Source organism: Apodemus sylvaticus, chromosome 9 (genome assembly GCF_947179515.1).
Source record: "Apodemus sylvaticus chromosome 9, mApoSyl1.1, whole genome shotgun sequence".
In the NCBI taxonomy this organism is placed as follows: domain Eukaryota; kingdom Metazoa; phylum Chordata; class Mammalia; order Rodentia; family Muridae; genus Apodemus; species Apodemus sylvaticus.
The window spans coordinates 67835842-67851948 of NC_067480.1; the positions used below are offsets into that span (position 1 = coordinate 67835842).

The 16107-nt window shown below is 38.2% G+C and overlaps 1 pseudogene; it reads left to right on the forward strand.

Annotated features, from left to right (window-relative positions):
* The first annotated feature begins 7510 nt into the window (after positions 1-7510).
* The window catches only part of LOC127691921 (adenosylhomocysteinase-like), a 29032-nt pseudogene continuing 20435 nt past the window's right edge, over positions 7511-16107 (forward strand).

Genomic DNA, 16107 nt, shown 5'->3' on the forward strand with positions numbered 1-16107 from the left:
CAGTTGGACAGTGCGCCTTGAGTTTCTATTTTGTGGAATAGTTTGAAGAGTATCGGTATTAGCTCTTCTTTACATCTGATAGAATTCCCCACTAAACCCATCTAGTCCTGGACTTTATTTTGTTGGGAGACTATTAACAACTGCTTCTATTTCCTCAGGACTTATGGGATTATTTAGATGGTTTATCTAATCCTGTTTTAACATTGGCACCTGGTATGTATCTAAGAAGTTGTCCATTTCATATAGATTTTCAAATTTTGTTGAGTATAAGCTCTTGTAGTAGGATCTGTAATGATTTTTTGAATTTCAACATTTTCTGTTGTTATGTCTCCCTTTTCATTTCTAATTTTATTAATTTGGTTAGTGCCTCTCTATACTCTGGTTAGTCTGGCAACGATTTATCTATCTTGTTGATTTTCTTAAAGAACCAGCTCCTGGTTTTGTTGATTCTTTGTATAGTCTTTTTTTATTTCTATTTGGTTGATTTCAGCCCTGAGAGTGATTATGTCATGCCATTTACTCCTCTTGGGTATTTGTTTCTTTTTGGTCTAGAGCTTTTGGGTGCACTGTCAATCTGCTAGTGTAAGCTTTCTCCATTTTCTTTGTGGAGGGACTTAGAGCTATGAGATTTCCTCTTAGCACTACTTTCATTGTGTCTCATAAGTTTTGGTATGATGTGTCTTCATTTTCATTAAATTCTAAAAACTCTAAAAAGTCTTTAATTTCTTTCTTTATTTCTTCCTTGTCCAAGCTATCATTAAGGAGAGAATTGTTCAAAGCCCACATGTATGTGTGTTTTCCATTGTTTTTGTTTGAACATAAGACCAGCCTTAGGCCATGACTGATAAGGTACATGGAATAATTTCAATATTTCTTTATCTGTTGATACCTGTTTTGACCATTATATAGTCAATTTTGGAAAAGTACCATGCAGTGCTGAGAAGAAGGTATATTCTTTTGCTTTAGGATGGAATGTTCTATAGATATCTGTTAGATCCATTTGGTTCACTTCATGAAGTTGAAATTAATTTCAGTTAGTTTCACTGTGTCTCTGTTTAGTTTCTGTTTCCATGAATTGTCCATTGTTGAGAGTGGGATGTTGAAGTCTCCCACTATTATTGTGTGAGGTACAAAGTGTGCTTTGAGCTTTGGTAAAGTTTCTTTTATGACTGTGGGTGCCCTTTACATTTAGAGAATAGATATTCAGAATTGAGGGTTCATCTTGGTAGATTTTTCCTTTGACCAGTATGAAGTGTCCCTCCTTATGTTTTTTGACAACTTTTGGTTGAAAGTCAATTTTTTTCCAATATAAGAATAGGCACTCCAACTTGTTTCTTGGGACCATTTGCTTAGAAAATTGTTTTCCAACCTTTGACGCTGAAGTAGTGACTGCCTTTGTCACTGAGGTGGGTTTTTTGTTTGCAGCATAGTGTTGGGTCCTGTTTATATATCCAGTCTGTTAGTCTATACCTTTGTATTGGGGAATTGAGACCATTGATGTTAAGAGATATTAAGAAAAAGTGATTGTTGCTTACTGCTATCTTCTTAGTTAATGGTGAAATTCTGGCTGTGTATCTATCTTCTGTTGGCTTTGTTGAAAGATCATTGCTTTTTCTAGGCTGTGGTTTCCTGCCTTGTGTTGGTATTTCCCACCCACTCTCCTTTGTAGAGCTGGATTTGCAGAAAGATACTATGCAAATTTGCTTTTGTTATGGAATGTTTTGTTCTCTCAGTCTATGGTAATTAAGAGTTTTGCTGGGTATAGTAGCCTGGGCTGACATTTATGTTCTATTGTGGTCTTCCAATTGAACCAGCACCATTTGTTGTAAAGGCTATCTTTTTTCCCCTGGATGTTTTCAGCTCCTTTGTCGACGATCAAGTGACCATAGGTGTGTGGATTCATTTCTGGGTCTTCAATTCTCATCCATTGATCCACTTGCCAGTCACTGTACAAATACCATGCAGTTTTTAATACTATTGTTCTGTAGTAATATTTGAGGTCTGGGATACTGATTCCCCCAGAAGTTCATTTACTGTTGAGAATAGTTTTAGCTATCCTGGGTTTTTTGTTATTACAGATGAATTTGAGAATTGTTCTTTCTACCTCTATGAAGAACTGTGTTGGAATTTTGATGGGGATTGCATTGAATCTGTAGATTGCTTTTGGCGAGATGGCCATTTTTACTATATTAATTCTGTCGCTGTAAGAGCATGGAAGATTTTTCCATTTTCTGAGGTCTTCTTCAATTTCCTTCTTCAGAGACCTGAAATTTTTGTCATATAGATCTTTCACTTGTTTGGTTAGAGTGGCACCAAGATACTGTATGCTGTTTGTGGCTATTGTGAAGGGTTTCATTTCCCTAATATCTTTCTCAGCCTGCTTATCCTTTGAGTATAGGAAGATTACTTATTTGCTTGAGTTGATTTTGGAATACATCACTGTGCTGAAGTTGTTTATCAGCTGTAGAAGTTCTCTGATGGAGTTTTTTAGGTCACTTAAGTATACTATCATATCATCTGCAAATAGTGATAGTTTGACTTCTTCCTTTCCAATTTGTATCCCTTTGACCTCTTTATGCTGTCTAATTTCTCTAGCTAGGACTTCAAGTACTATATTGAAAAGATATGGAGAGAGGGGGCAGCTTTGTCAAGTCCCTGATTTTAGTGGGATTGCTTCAAATTTCTCTCCATTTAGTCTGATGTTGGCTACCTGTTTGTTGTATATTGCTTTTACTATGTTTAGGTATGGGCCTTGAATTCCTGTTCTTTCCAAGACTTTTAGCATGAAAGGATGCTGAAATTTTTCAAATGCTTTTTCAGCATCTAATGAAATGACCATGTGGTTTTTTTCTTTGAGTTTGCTTATGTAGTGGATAGCATTGATGGATTTCTGTATATTGAACTATACCTGCATCCCTGGGATGAAGACTACTTGATCACGGTAGATGATCCTTTTGATGTGTTCTTGGATTCAATGGGCAAGAATTTTATTGAGTATTTTTGCATCAATATCCATAAGGGAAATAGGCCTGAAGTTCTCTTTCTTTTTTGGATCTTTGTGTGGTGTTGGTATCAGGGTAATTGTGGCTTCATAGAACGAGTTGGTTAGTATTCCTTCTGTTTCTATTTTGTGGAATAGTTTAAAGAGTATTGGTGTTAAGTCTTATCAGAAGGTCTGATAGAATCCTGCACTAAAACCATCTGGTCCTGTGCTTTTTTTGGTTGGAAGGCTATCTATGACCCCTTCTATTTCTTTAGGGGTTATGGGACTGTTTAGTTGATCTGTTTGATCCTCATTTAATTTTGGTATTTGGTATCTGCCTAAGAAATTGTCCCTTTCCTCCAGATTTTCCAGTTGTGTTGAGTATAGGCTTCTGTAGTAGGATCTGATGATTTTTTTTTAATTTCCTCAGTTTCTGTTGGTATATCTCCATTTCATTTCTAATTTTGTTAATTTGGATACTGTCTCTGTGCCCTTTGGTTAGTGTGGCTAAAGGTTTATCTATCCTATTGATTTTCTCAAAGAATCAGCTCCTGATTTTGTTGATTCTTTGTATGGTCCTCTTTATTTCTACTTGATTGATTTCAGCCCTGAGTTTGATGATTTCCTGTGTCCTTCTTGTCCTGGGTGAATTAGCTTCTTTTTGTTCCAGGGCTTTTAGTTGTACCATTAAGATTCTAGTGTATGCTCTCTCCAGTTTCTTTTTTGGAGGCACACAGGGCTATGAGTTTTTCTCTTAACACTGCTTTCATTTTGTCCCATAGATTTGCGTATGTTGTGCCTTTATTTTTATTAAATTCTAAAAGTCTTTAATTTCTTTCTTTATTTCTTCCTTGACCAAGGTATCATTGAGTAGAGTATTGTTCAGTTTCCATGTGTATGTGAGCTTTCTGTTGTTTTTGTTGCTATTGAATACCACTCTTACTCCATAATGATCTGATAGGAAGCATGGGATAATTTCAATCTTCTTATATTTGTTGAGGTCTGTCTTCTAACCATTTATATGATCGGTTTTGGGGAAGGTACCATGAGGTGCTGAGAAAAAGGTATAATCTTTTGCTTTAAAATGAAATGTTCTATATATATCTGTTAAATCCAATTGGTCCAAAGCTTCAATTAGTTTCACTGTGTCCCTGTTTAGTTTCGGTTTTCCTGATTGGGTCATTGAGGAGTGTAGGGTGCTGAAGTCACCCACAATTATTGTGTTAGGTGGAATGTGTTCTTTGAGCTTTAGTAAAGTTTCTTTTATGAATGAGGGTGCCCTTGAATTTGGAGCATACATGTTCAGGATTGAGAGTTCTTCTTGGTGGATTTTTCCTTTGACCAGCAAGAAGTGTCCTTCTGTGTCTCTTTTAATGACTTTAGGTTGAAAGTCAATTTTATCTGACAGTAGAATGACTACTCTGTCTTGTTTCTTGAGGCCATTTGCTTGTAAGATGGTCTTCCAGCCTTTTATACTTTGACACTGAGGTATGTTTCCTATATGCAGCAAAATGTAGGGTCCTGTTTACGTATCCAGTCTGTTAGTCTCTGTCTTTTTATTAGGGATTTGAGTCCATTGATGTTAAGAGATATTAAGGAATTATGATTATCGCTTCCTGTCATTTTTTATGTTAATTTTATATTTGAGTGGCTATCTTCATTTGGGTTTGATGAAAGAAGGTTATGATCTTGCTTTTACAGGGTGTAGTTTCCCTCCTTGTATTGGTGTTTTCCCCCTATTATCCTTTGTAAGGCTCGGTTTGTGGAAAGATATTGTGTATATTTGATTTTGTCATGGAATATCTTGGTTTCTCCATCTATAGTGATTGAGTGTTTTGCTGGGTGTAGTAGTCTTGGCTGACATTTGTGTTCTCTTAGAGTCTGCATGAGATCTGCCCAGGATCTTCTAGCTTTCATGGTCTCTGGTGAGAAATCTGGTATAATGCTGATAGGTCTTCCTTTATATGTTACTTGGCCTTTTTCTCTTACTGCCTTTAGTATTCTTTCTTTGTTTAGTACATTTGTGGTTTTGACTATTATGTGACTGGAGGTATTTCTGTTCTGGTCCAGTCTGTTTGGAGTTCTGTAGGCTTCTTGTATATTCATGGGTATCTCTCTCTTTAGGTTAGGAAAGTTTTCTTCCATAATTTTGTTGAAGATATTTGCTGGCCCTTTAAATTGTAAATCTTCACTCTCATCTATGCCTATAATACTTAGATTTGGTCTTCTTATTGTGTCCTGGATTTCCTGGATGTTTTGGGTTACAAGCTTTTTGCATTTTGCATTTTCTTTGACTATTGAGTTAATGGTTTCAATGGTATCTTTGGCATCAGAGAGTCTTTCTTCCATCTCTTGTATTCTGTTGTTGATATTTGTATCTATGGCCCCTGATTTCTTCCCAAGGTTTTCTATCTCCAAAGTTGTCTCCCTTTGTGATTTCTTAGTTGTTTCTCCTTCTGTTTTTAGATCCTGGGTGATTTTGCTCAGTTCCTTCACTTGCTTGTTTGTTTTTCCTGTAATTCTTTAAGAGATTTTTTTTGTTTCCTCTTTCATGACCTTAGCCTGTTGACGAAAGTTCTCCTGTATTTCTTTAAGTGATTTTTGCACTTCCTCCCTATTGGCTTCTATCTTTTGACCCGTATTCTCCTGAATTTCTTTCAATGATTTTTGTGTTTCCCTTGTAAGGGCTTCTAACTTTTGATCCATTTTCTCCTGAATTTATTTAAGAGATTTATTTATGTCCTTCATGTGTTCCTCTTACAGCATCATGAGCAGTGATTTTAAATCCAAATCTTTTTCTGGTGTGTTGGTTTATGCAGGACTTGCTCTTGTTGGAGAATTTGGCTCAGATGCCTTGATTTCTCTCAGTTACATTCCTATGTTTGCCTTTTGCCATCTGGTTCTCACTAGTATTAGTTGGTCTTTTTGTCACTGGCTCGTGCTTCAACCTCCTGTGATCCTTTAAGGCTATTTCCATACTACTGGATGACTGTGTTTCCCCTGGGACATATTGCTGATGTGCTGCCATTGCTGCCCACCTCTTGTGTGCCACTGGAGTCCTGCTTTGTCTTGCCCCAAGCAATGTTATATTTGGGTTGTCTCAGTGAACCTGGTGCTGCCCATCTTCTCCGTCACAGAGTGAAGATGGCAGTGGGGAGTCACTCCAAGTGCAGATCACCACGTACGGCATAGGACCAATGACCGACTGGCACACAGACGAACCATCGATCTGCCCAGGTCCTGGGCACAGGCAGACCCTGGCAGTTTGCGCCCCCAGAGATCTTAAACTCAGGATATCTCAGTACCTGTTGCTGCCCATCTGCTCCATGAGGGAGCGAAGATAGTAGCCCCCTTACTGCTTTTAATATTCATTCTTTGTTTAGTGCATTTGGAGTTTTGATTATAATGTGACAGGTGGAATTTCTGTTCTGGTCCAGTCTGTTCAGAGTTCTGTAGGCTCCATTTATGTTCATGGGTATCTCTTTCTTTAGGTTAGGGAAGTCTTCTTCTATAATTTTGTTGAAGATATTTATTCACCCTTTAAGATGTAAGTCCTAGCTCTCTTTTATACCTTTAATACTTATATTTGGTCTTCTCATTGTGTCCTATATTTCCTGGATATTTTTGGTTACAAGCTTTTTGCATTTTGTATTTTCTGACTGTTGAGTCAATGTTTTCTGTGAAAGCTTTAGCATCCGAAATTCTTTCTTCTGTCTCTTATATTCTGTTGTTGATCTATGACCCCTGAATTTTTTCCATGGTTTTCAATCTCCAGAGGTGTCTCACTTTGTGGTTTCTTTATTGTTATTACATCCATTTTTAGATCCTGGATTGTTTTGTTCAGTTCCCTTCACGTTTGTGTTTTCCTGAAATTCTTGAAGGGATTTTTGTCTTTCCCCTTTAAGAGCATCTATCTGTTGACCCATGTTCTCTTGTGATTTTTTTAGGGATTTTTTTTGTGTGTGTGTGTGTGTGTGCGTGTGTTTCCTTTTTAAGGGATTCTGCCTCTTGACCCATTCTCTCCTGTATTTCTTTAAGGGATTTTTGTGTTTCCTCTTTAAGGGATTCTTCCTATTGACCCATGTTCTCCTGTATTTCTTTAAGGGAGTTATTTATATCCTTCTTGAAGTCCTCTATCCACATCATGTGATCTGATTTTAAATCCAGCTCTTGCTTTTCCTATGTGATAGGGTATTCAAGATTTATTGCTGTGGGAAAACTGATTTCATGTGCCATGGTGCCTTGGTTTCTGTTGGTAATGATCTTGCGTTTGCCTTTGGCCATCTAGTTATCTCTGGTATTTGTTGGTCTTGCTGTCTCTCACTGTGGCTTCTCTGTCCTACAAGCCTGTGTATTTTTACTCATGGGGTTCCTGTTCTCTCATATGTCCTGCATATGGCTGTTTCTCAAGGAAGTATCAGGAGGTGGGGTCTTCCCCATGGCAGACTTGGCAAAGGTTGAGTGTCCTGCATGCTGCTGGTTCTAGGATGCCCTGTGTGCTGCTGGTTCTCTAGATAGTATCAAGACATGAGTCATTCCCTGAGTCAGAAATGGCAGGGGTCTAATACAGCAGAACTAACACGGCAGGTGGTGGTGAAAGATATGGTAAAGGAATAGAAGGGGAGACAATCATATCATTTTTAAGTTATTAGGCTCAAAGTATTTGTAATGTATTGTTATTAGGAGTGCCATATGGCTTAGGGTATTTGAGTGATCACTTATTTATTATTAAAACTTTTATTTAAAGTATTGCTAATGAAGTCTTAGCACGTTGGGTATTTTAAGTTGTTCTTATTGGTAGCAGTATATAATTTCAGTGTTGCTGAATGTTGCTTCCCAGATGTACTGAGTGGAATTTTTGTTTTGTTTTTGCTTTGTTTGTTTGTTTGTGTTGTTACATTGTTTTATTTTGAGTGGTCCAGAGCTTAGAGCTGCTTTTCTAGACATTTGAAACTGTCTACCAGGTGCTTTGCAGTTTCAAATGTTGATTGTGTGTCAACATTTTGTCTGTCACTATAGGAAACAGATAAGTAGTTAATGTGTGCACACAGCATTTTTGTTTCTTGTGCATATTCACTTTGAATAATATTCTAATTAAATAAAGACAAATCAATGTAAGGGCTGACATCATGACTTAATGAGGTTAAATTCTTTATTTTTGTATAGTGACTGGATTTTTAAATCTTTTTGTTTTTTGTTTGGTTTTCATGATTAGGTCTCTCAGTGTAATAACCTTGGCTGCCCTGGAACCCACTCTTTAGATCAAGCTGGCCTCAAACTCACAGAGATTAAAAGCATCTCCACTATCATCACTACTGGCTGTTATTTAATACTTTCTGTGTTGTTTTAGTGTGTATTTGGACAGATGGGTGAGCTTGCTTCTCTGTTACTAACAAGTAAAATTACTCATGAGAAGTGTGTTTAGTTCAGTTTACAGTTCACCATTTATCACAGAGGGAAGCCAGGGCAGGAGGTAAGGCAGGAAATAAAGCAGATACTGGGAAAATGAACAGGCTTTTTGGTTTATTTCCCATCTTGTTCAGTTAGCTTCTTCTATGCTGCATAGCCCCCTCATCAGGGATGTTGTAGGCCACAGTAGCTTGACCCTTCTACACCAATTAGTAGTCAGGATGTCTCACAGACATACCTCCAGGCCAGTCAGATGACAGCAATTCTTTGACTGGTACTTCCTCATTCCAGGTGACTAGGTATGTGAAAAGTTGACAGCTACAGCGATTGTTAACAGCAGATTTACAGTACTATAGAATTTCATGTCTTACAAATACTTTCAAGGGTGCAATATTCATCCTCGATTTCTTCCTCACCACTGTGAAAACAAGAGGAAGCAGTCCAGAGACAGAGAAATCTGAACTAGACGCATTCTTCCTATACTCAGAATTCTTTCCCTGCCTTTCAGTCTACAACCAATTCACCTCTTCATACTAAGCTTCTAGTAATGGTACTTTCAGCTGCAATTGGTGCTCCTGTGAATTTGCTCCATAGTCTCTGCTTAATCACTTCCTCTCCAGCACTGGCTGTATAGTTTGAGGAGCTCATGCTTGTCTGCTCACATGGGCTCTAGTTGTGCTTTTAACAAATAAAACAGGATCTTCCCAGATGAGAAGTAAGGCACTGGGAGCAAGTTTGGAGTAAGAAGGAACTGGGAATAATCTTCCCAGTTGCAAGTAAGGCACACATGGCAAAACAAAGTGACCTGCATGTAACCTCTTGAACTTGATTTGGATTTTGGTATTTGATTTAGTGTTAATGAGGTGTCATTAACCCAGACCTGTCTGGTCTGGAATTCACTTTGTGGCACAGGAGATGCTCTCATTACTGAGGTCCTTGGCCAGCTTCCCAAATGCTAAAATTGTATGTTTGACCTGCCATACCCATTTTGCATGTGTCTGTGTATGTTTGAGTACATGTATGCAGATGGTAGTCTGTAGTTGACGCTGGGTGTCTTCCTTGATGGCTCTTCATGCTATTGTAGCAATCTCTTGTTGAACCTGGCTGGGGCTCACTGATTCTGGCTGGTCGAGCTATATTGGATGCCCTGGGTTATCAGTCTCTGCCTTTCGAGTGCTGGGATTCCAGATGTTGCCATCTCTGTCTGACTTTTTACATGGATGCCAGAGACCCAAAAATACTTGTCCTCATGCATGCACAGCCAGCACTTTATCCTTTGAGCCATCACCGTAGCCCTGGGGGTGGGGATATAATATTGATATTATATAACCTACTCTATTTTGCTAAATAGGCATGTTGTCAAATTGCCTTCTACAGAGTTATGTTTACTTGCAGATTTGTGCCACTTTTAATCACAGTATCTTCTTTGTGCCAAGAGTAGTAATTAATGCAGAGATATATACTTTTAGAATTCTGAGAGTGACTCAAGCATTCTATCTTAAATTAAAACTCTACATTACCCACTAAGGCTTCAGGGGACATTTTCTGAGAATGAATGGAAAGACTCTGAACTGGGAGATAAGGAGAATTGCTGAAGGAACATCTGGACAAGACATGGCCTCAGCACTCAGGAAGTCACAGCTGCACAAGGAAGAGGATATCCACATTCCATCGTGGGTGGGGGAGGGGCTCCTGAGAGCCTTCCCCTTCCAAACAGACTATTGGCAATTAATGTTTACTGAGGGAGGGAGGAAAGAAGGGAAGGATAGAGGGAAGGAGAGGGAGAGAGGGAAGGGGTGTCATTTTTTTTTCTTTACTGTGTACTCACTGACATGTTGCTCATGATCCAATAAAAAAAATAAAAATAAAAAATAAAAGAAGAAGCCAAAACCATACTGTTGGGGTAGATCATGAGCAATTGTGTTTCTGTCCTTTTTTGTTTTTTGTTTTTTTTTTGTTTTGTCAAATATTCTTTTTTTTATTTTCTATATTCTTTGTTTACATTCTGAATGCTTTCCCCTTTCCCAGTTCCCCCCTCCTCATCGGTCTCATAAGCCCTCTTCCCTCCGGCCATTTAACAATCACCTCCCCTCCCATTTCCCTGTCCTGGTATTCCCTTACAATGCTGGACCAACTCTTGTCAGAACCAGGGTCCTCTCTTTCCCTCTTCTTGGGTATCATTTGATATGCTAATTGTGTCTTGAGAAATCAGAGCTTCTGGGCTAATTAATATCCACTTATCAGTGATTGCATTCCACGTGTATTCTTTTGTTATTGGGTTACCTCCCTTAGGATGATATTTTCCAGTCTCAACCATTTGCCTAAGAATTTCATAAATTCATTGTTTTAATTGCTGAGTAGTACTTCGTTGTGTAAATATACCACATTTTCTATATCCATTTCTCCACTGAGGTACATCTTGGTTCTTTCCAGCTTCTGTCTATTATAAATAAGGCTGCTATGAACATAGTGGAGCATGTGTCCTTATTGCATGCTGGGGAATCCTCTGGGCATATACCCAGGAGAGGTATAGCAGGGTCCTCCAGAAGTGTCATGTCCAGTTTCCACAGGAACCACCAGACTGATTTCCAAAGTGGTTGTACCATCTTGCAATCCCACCAGCAGTGGAGGAGTGTTCCTCTTTCTCCACATCCTCCCCAACACCTGCTGTCTCTAAGTTTTTAACCTTAGCCATTCTGACTGGTATGAGGTGAAATCTCAGGGGTTTTTTGATGTGCATTTCCCTAATGATTAATAGTATTGAACATTTCTTATGGTGCTTCTCAGCCATCTGAAGGTCTTCTGGTGAAAATTCTTTGTTTAGATATGTACCCCACTTTTTAATAGGGTTATTTGGTTCTCTAGGGTCTAACCTCTTGAGTTCATTGTATACAGTGAATATTAGCCCTCTGTCAGATTTAGGGTCAGTGAAGATCCTTTCCCAATCTGTTGGTTGCTGTTTTGTCCTTTTGACAATGTCCTTTGCCTTACAGAATCTTGTAATTTCATGAAGTCCCATTTGTCAATTCTTGATCTTAGAAAGTAAGCTATTGGTGTTCTGTTCAGGAAATTTTGCCCTGTGCCCATGTCCTCAAGGGTCTTCCCCAGTTTCTTTTTCTATTAGTTTCAATGTGTCAGTGTTTATGTGGAGGTCCTTGATCCACTTGAAGTTGAGCTTAGTACAAGGAGATAAGAATGGATCAATTTGTATCCTTCTGCATGATGACCTCCAATTGAACCAGCACCATTTGTTGAAAAGGTTGTCTTTTTTCCACTGGATGTTTTCAGTTCCTTTGTCGAAGATCAAGTGACCATAGGTATATGGGTTTATTTCTGGGTCTTCAATCCTATTCCATTGGTCTACTTGCCTGTCACTGTACCAATACCATGCAGTTTTTAATCACTATTGCTCTGTAGTAATGTTTGAGGGCTGGGATACTGATTTCCCCTGAAGTTCATTTACTGTTGAGAATAGTTTTAGCTCTCCCTAGGTTTTTTGATATTCCAGATGAATTTGAGAATTGCTCTTTCTAACTCAATGAAGAACTGAGTTGGGATTTTGATGGGGATTGCATTGAATCTGTACATTGCTTTTGGCAAGATGGACATTTTATCTACATTAATCCTGCCAATCCACAAACATGGAATATTTTTCCATTTTCTGAGGTCTTCTTTGAAATTTCCTTCTTTAGAGATCTGAAGTTCTTGTCACATAGGTCTTTCACTTGTTTGGTTAGAGTCACCCCAAGATACTTTATGCTGTTTGTAGCTATTGTGAAGGGTGTCATTTCCCTTATTTCTTTCTCAGTCTGCTTATCCTTTGAGTATAGAAAGGCTACTACTGATTTGCTTGAGTTGATTTTGTAACCAGCCACTTTGTTCAAGTTGTTTATCAGCTGTAGGAGTTCTCTGGTAGAGTTTTTTGGGTCACTTAAATATGCTATCATAACATCTGCAAATAGTGTTAGTTCGAAGAAATTCTTCCTTTCCAATTTGTATCCCTTTGACCTCCTTATGTGTCCAATTGCTCTAGCTAGAACTTCAAGAACTATATTGAAAAGATATGGAGAGAGGGGGCAGCCTTGTCTGGTCCCTGATTTTAATGGGATTGCTTCAAGTTTCTCTCCATTTAGTTTAATGTTGGATACCGGTTTGCTGTATATTGCTTTTACTATGTTTAGATGTAGGCCTTGAATTCCTGTTCTTTCCAAGACTTTTACCATGAAAGGATGCTGAATTTTGTCAAATGCTTTTTCAGCATCTAATGAAATTATCATATGGTTTTTTCTTTGAGTTTGTTTATGTAGTGGATTGCATTAATAGATTTCCTTATATTGAACCATCACTGCATCCCTGGGATGAAGCCTACTTGATCATGGTGGATCATCATTTTGATGTGATCTTGGATTTGCTTCACAAGAGTTTTATTGATTATTTTTGCATCAATATTAATAAGGGAAATTGGCCTGATGTTCTCTTTCATTGTTGGATCTTTTTGAGTTTTTGGTATCAGGGTAATTGTGGCTTCGTAGAACGAGTTGGGTACTGTTTCTTCTGTTTCTATTTTGTGAAATAGTTTGAAGAGTATTGGTGTTAAGTCTTATTTGAAGGTTTGTCCTGCACTAAAACCATCTGGTCCTGTGCTTTTTTTCGTTGGCAGGCTTTCTATGACCCCTTCTATTTCTTTAGGAGTTATGAGAATGTTTAGGTGATCTATTTAATCCTGATTTAATTTTAGTATTTGGTATCTGTCTAAAAAATTGTCCCTTTCCTCCAGATTCTCCAGTTGTGTTGAGTACAGGCTTTTGTAGTAGGATCTGATGATTTTTTTTGAATTTCCTCAGTTTCAGTTGTTATTCTCCCTTTTCATTTCTAATTTTGTTAATCTGGATCCTGTCTCTGTGCCCTCTGGTTAGTCTGGCTAAGGGTTTATCTATCTTGTTGATTTTCTCAAAGAACCAGCTCCTGGTTTTGTTGATTCTTTGTATGGTTCTCTTTGTTTCTACCTGATTGATTTCAGCCCTGCTTTTGATGATTTCCTGTCTTTTTCTCCTCCTAGGTGAATTAGTTTCTTTTTGTTCCAGGGCTTTCAGTTGTGCTGTTAAACTTCTAGTATATGCTCTCTCCAGTTTCTTTTTGGATGCACTCAGGGCTATGAGTTTTCCTCTTAGCACTGCTTTCATTGTGTCCCATAGATTTGGGTATGTTGTGCCTTCATTTTCATTAAATTCTAAAAAGTCTTTATTTCTTTTCTCATTTCTTCCTTGACCAAGGTATCATTGAGTATTGTTCAGTTTCCATATGGAAGTGGGTTTTCTGTTGTTTTTGTTGCTATTGAAGACCACTTTTACTCTATAGTGATCTGATAGGAGGCATGGTACTATTTCAATCTTCTTATATTTGTTGAGGTGTGTCTTGTGACCAATTATATGATCAATTTTGGAGAACGTACCATGAGGTGCTGAGAAAAAGGTATATTCTTTTGCTTTAGTATGAAATGTTCTATATATATCTGTTAAATCCAATTGGTAGAAAGCTTCAATTAGTTTCACTGTGTCCCTGTTTAGTTTTGGTTTTCCTGATTGGTCCATTTAGGAGAGTGGGGTGTTGAAGTCACCCACAATTATTGTGCTAGGTGTAATGTGTGCTTTGAGCTTTAGTAAATTTTTTTTATGAATGAGGGTGACCTTGCATTTGGAGCATAAATGTTCAGGATTGAGAGTTCTTCTTGGTGGATTTTTCCTTTGACCAGTAAGCAGTGTCTTTCTATGTCTCTTTTGATGACTTTAGGTTGAAAGTCAGTTTTATCTGATATTAAAATGGCAACTCTGGCTTGTTTTCTGAGATCATTTGCTTGTGGAATTGTCTTCCAGGCTTTTACTCTAACATAGTTTATCTCTTTGAGACTGAAGTGTGTTTCCTGTGTGCAGCAAAATGTAGGGTCCTGTTTACATAACCAGTCTGTTAGTCTATGTCTTTTTATTGGGGAATTGAGTCCATTGATGTTAAGAGATATTAAGGAATTGTGATTATTCCTTCCTATCATTTTTGGTGTTAATTTTATATTTGAGTGGTTATCTTCTTTTGGGTTTGATGAAAGAAGGTTATGATCTTGCTTTTACCAGGGTATGGTTTTCTTCCTTGTATTGGTGTTTTCCTCCTATTGTCCTTTGTAGAGCTGGGTTTGTAGAAAGATATTGTGTAAACTTGGTTTTGTCATGGAATATCTTGGTTTCTCCATCTATAGTGATTGAGAGTTTTGCTGGGTATAGTAGTCTTGGCTGGCATTTGTGTTCTCTTAGAATCTGCATGAGATCTGCCCAGGATCTTTTAGCTTTCATGGCCTATGGTAAGAAGTCTGGTATAATGCTGATAGGTCTTCCTTTATATGTTTCTTGGTCTTTTTCTCTTACTGCCTTTAGTATTCTTTCTTTGTTTAGTACATTTGGGGTTTTGATTATTATGTGACTGGAGGTATTTCTGTTCTGGTCCAGTCTGTTTGGAGTTCTGTAGGCTTCTTGTATATTCATGGGCATCTTTCTCTTTAGGTTAGGCAAGTTTTCTTCCATAATTTTGTTGAAGATATTTGTTGGCCCTTTAAATTGTAAATCTTCACTCTCATCTATGCCTATAATTCTTAGGTTTGGTCTTCTTATTGTGTCCTGGATTTCCTGGATCTTTTGGGTTACAAGCATTTTCCAATTTGTATTTTCTTTGACCGTTGATTCAATGGTTTCTATGGTGTCTTTGACATCAGAGATTCTTTCTTCTATCTCTTGTATTCTGTTGCTGATATTTGCATCTATAGCCCCTGATTTCTTCCCAAGGTTTTCTGTCTCCAAAGTTGTCTCCCTTTGTGATTTCTTAGTTGTTTCTACTTCTGTTTTTAGATCCTGGGTGGTTTTGCTCGGTTCCTTCACTTGGTTGTTTGTGTTTTTCTGTAAATCTTTAAGAGATTTTAGTGTTTCCTCTTTCATGATTTCTGCCTGTTGACCAAAGTTCTGTATTTCTTTAAGTGATTTTTGCATTTCCTTGTTATTGACTTCTATCTTTTGACCCATATTCTCGTTAATTTCTTTCAATGATTTTTATGTTTCCCTTGTAAGGGCTTCTAACTTTTGATCATTTTTCTCTTGAATTTCTTTAAGAGATTTATTTATGTCTTTCATGTGTTCCTCTAACAGCATCATGACCAGTGATTTTAATTCCAAATCTTGTTTTTCTGGTGTGTTGGGGTATCCAGGACTTGCTGTTATTGGAGAATTGACTTCAGATGCTGCCACATTGCCTTGGTTTCTGTTAGTAACGTTCTTATGTTTGCCTTTTGCCATCTGGTTCTCACTGGTGTTAGTTGGTCTTGTCACTGGCTTGTGCTTCAACCTCCTGTGAGTCTGTAAAGCTATTTATATGACACTGGATGACTGGATTTCCCCTGGCACAGATTGCTGATATGCTGCCTTCCTCTAGTGTGCTGTTGGAGCCCTGCTGTGTTTTGCCCCAAGCAGTGTTATACTTGGGTTGTCTCAGTGAACCTGTTGCTCCCCGACTGCTCTGTCATGGAGCGAAGATGGTGGCAGGGAGTTCCTCCAAATGCTGATCACCCTGTAGGGCACAGGACCCACGGTCAGCTGGCACACAGAAGAACCACCTATCTGCCCAGGTCCTGGGTGCAGGCATACCCATGGCAGTTTGCACCCCCAGAGGTCTTAAACTCG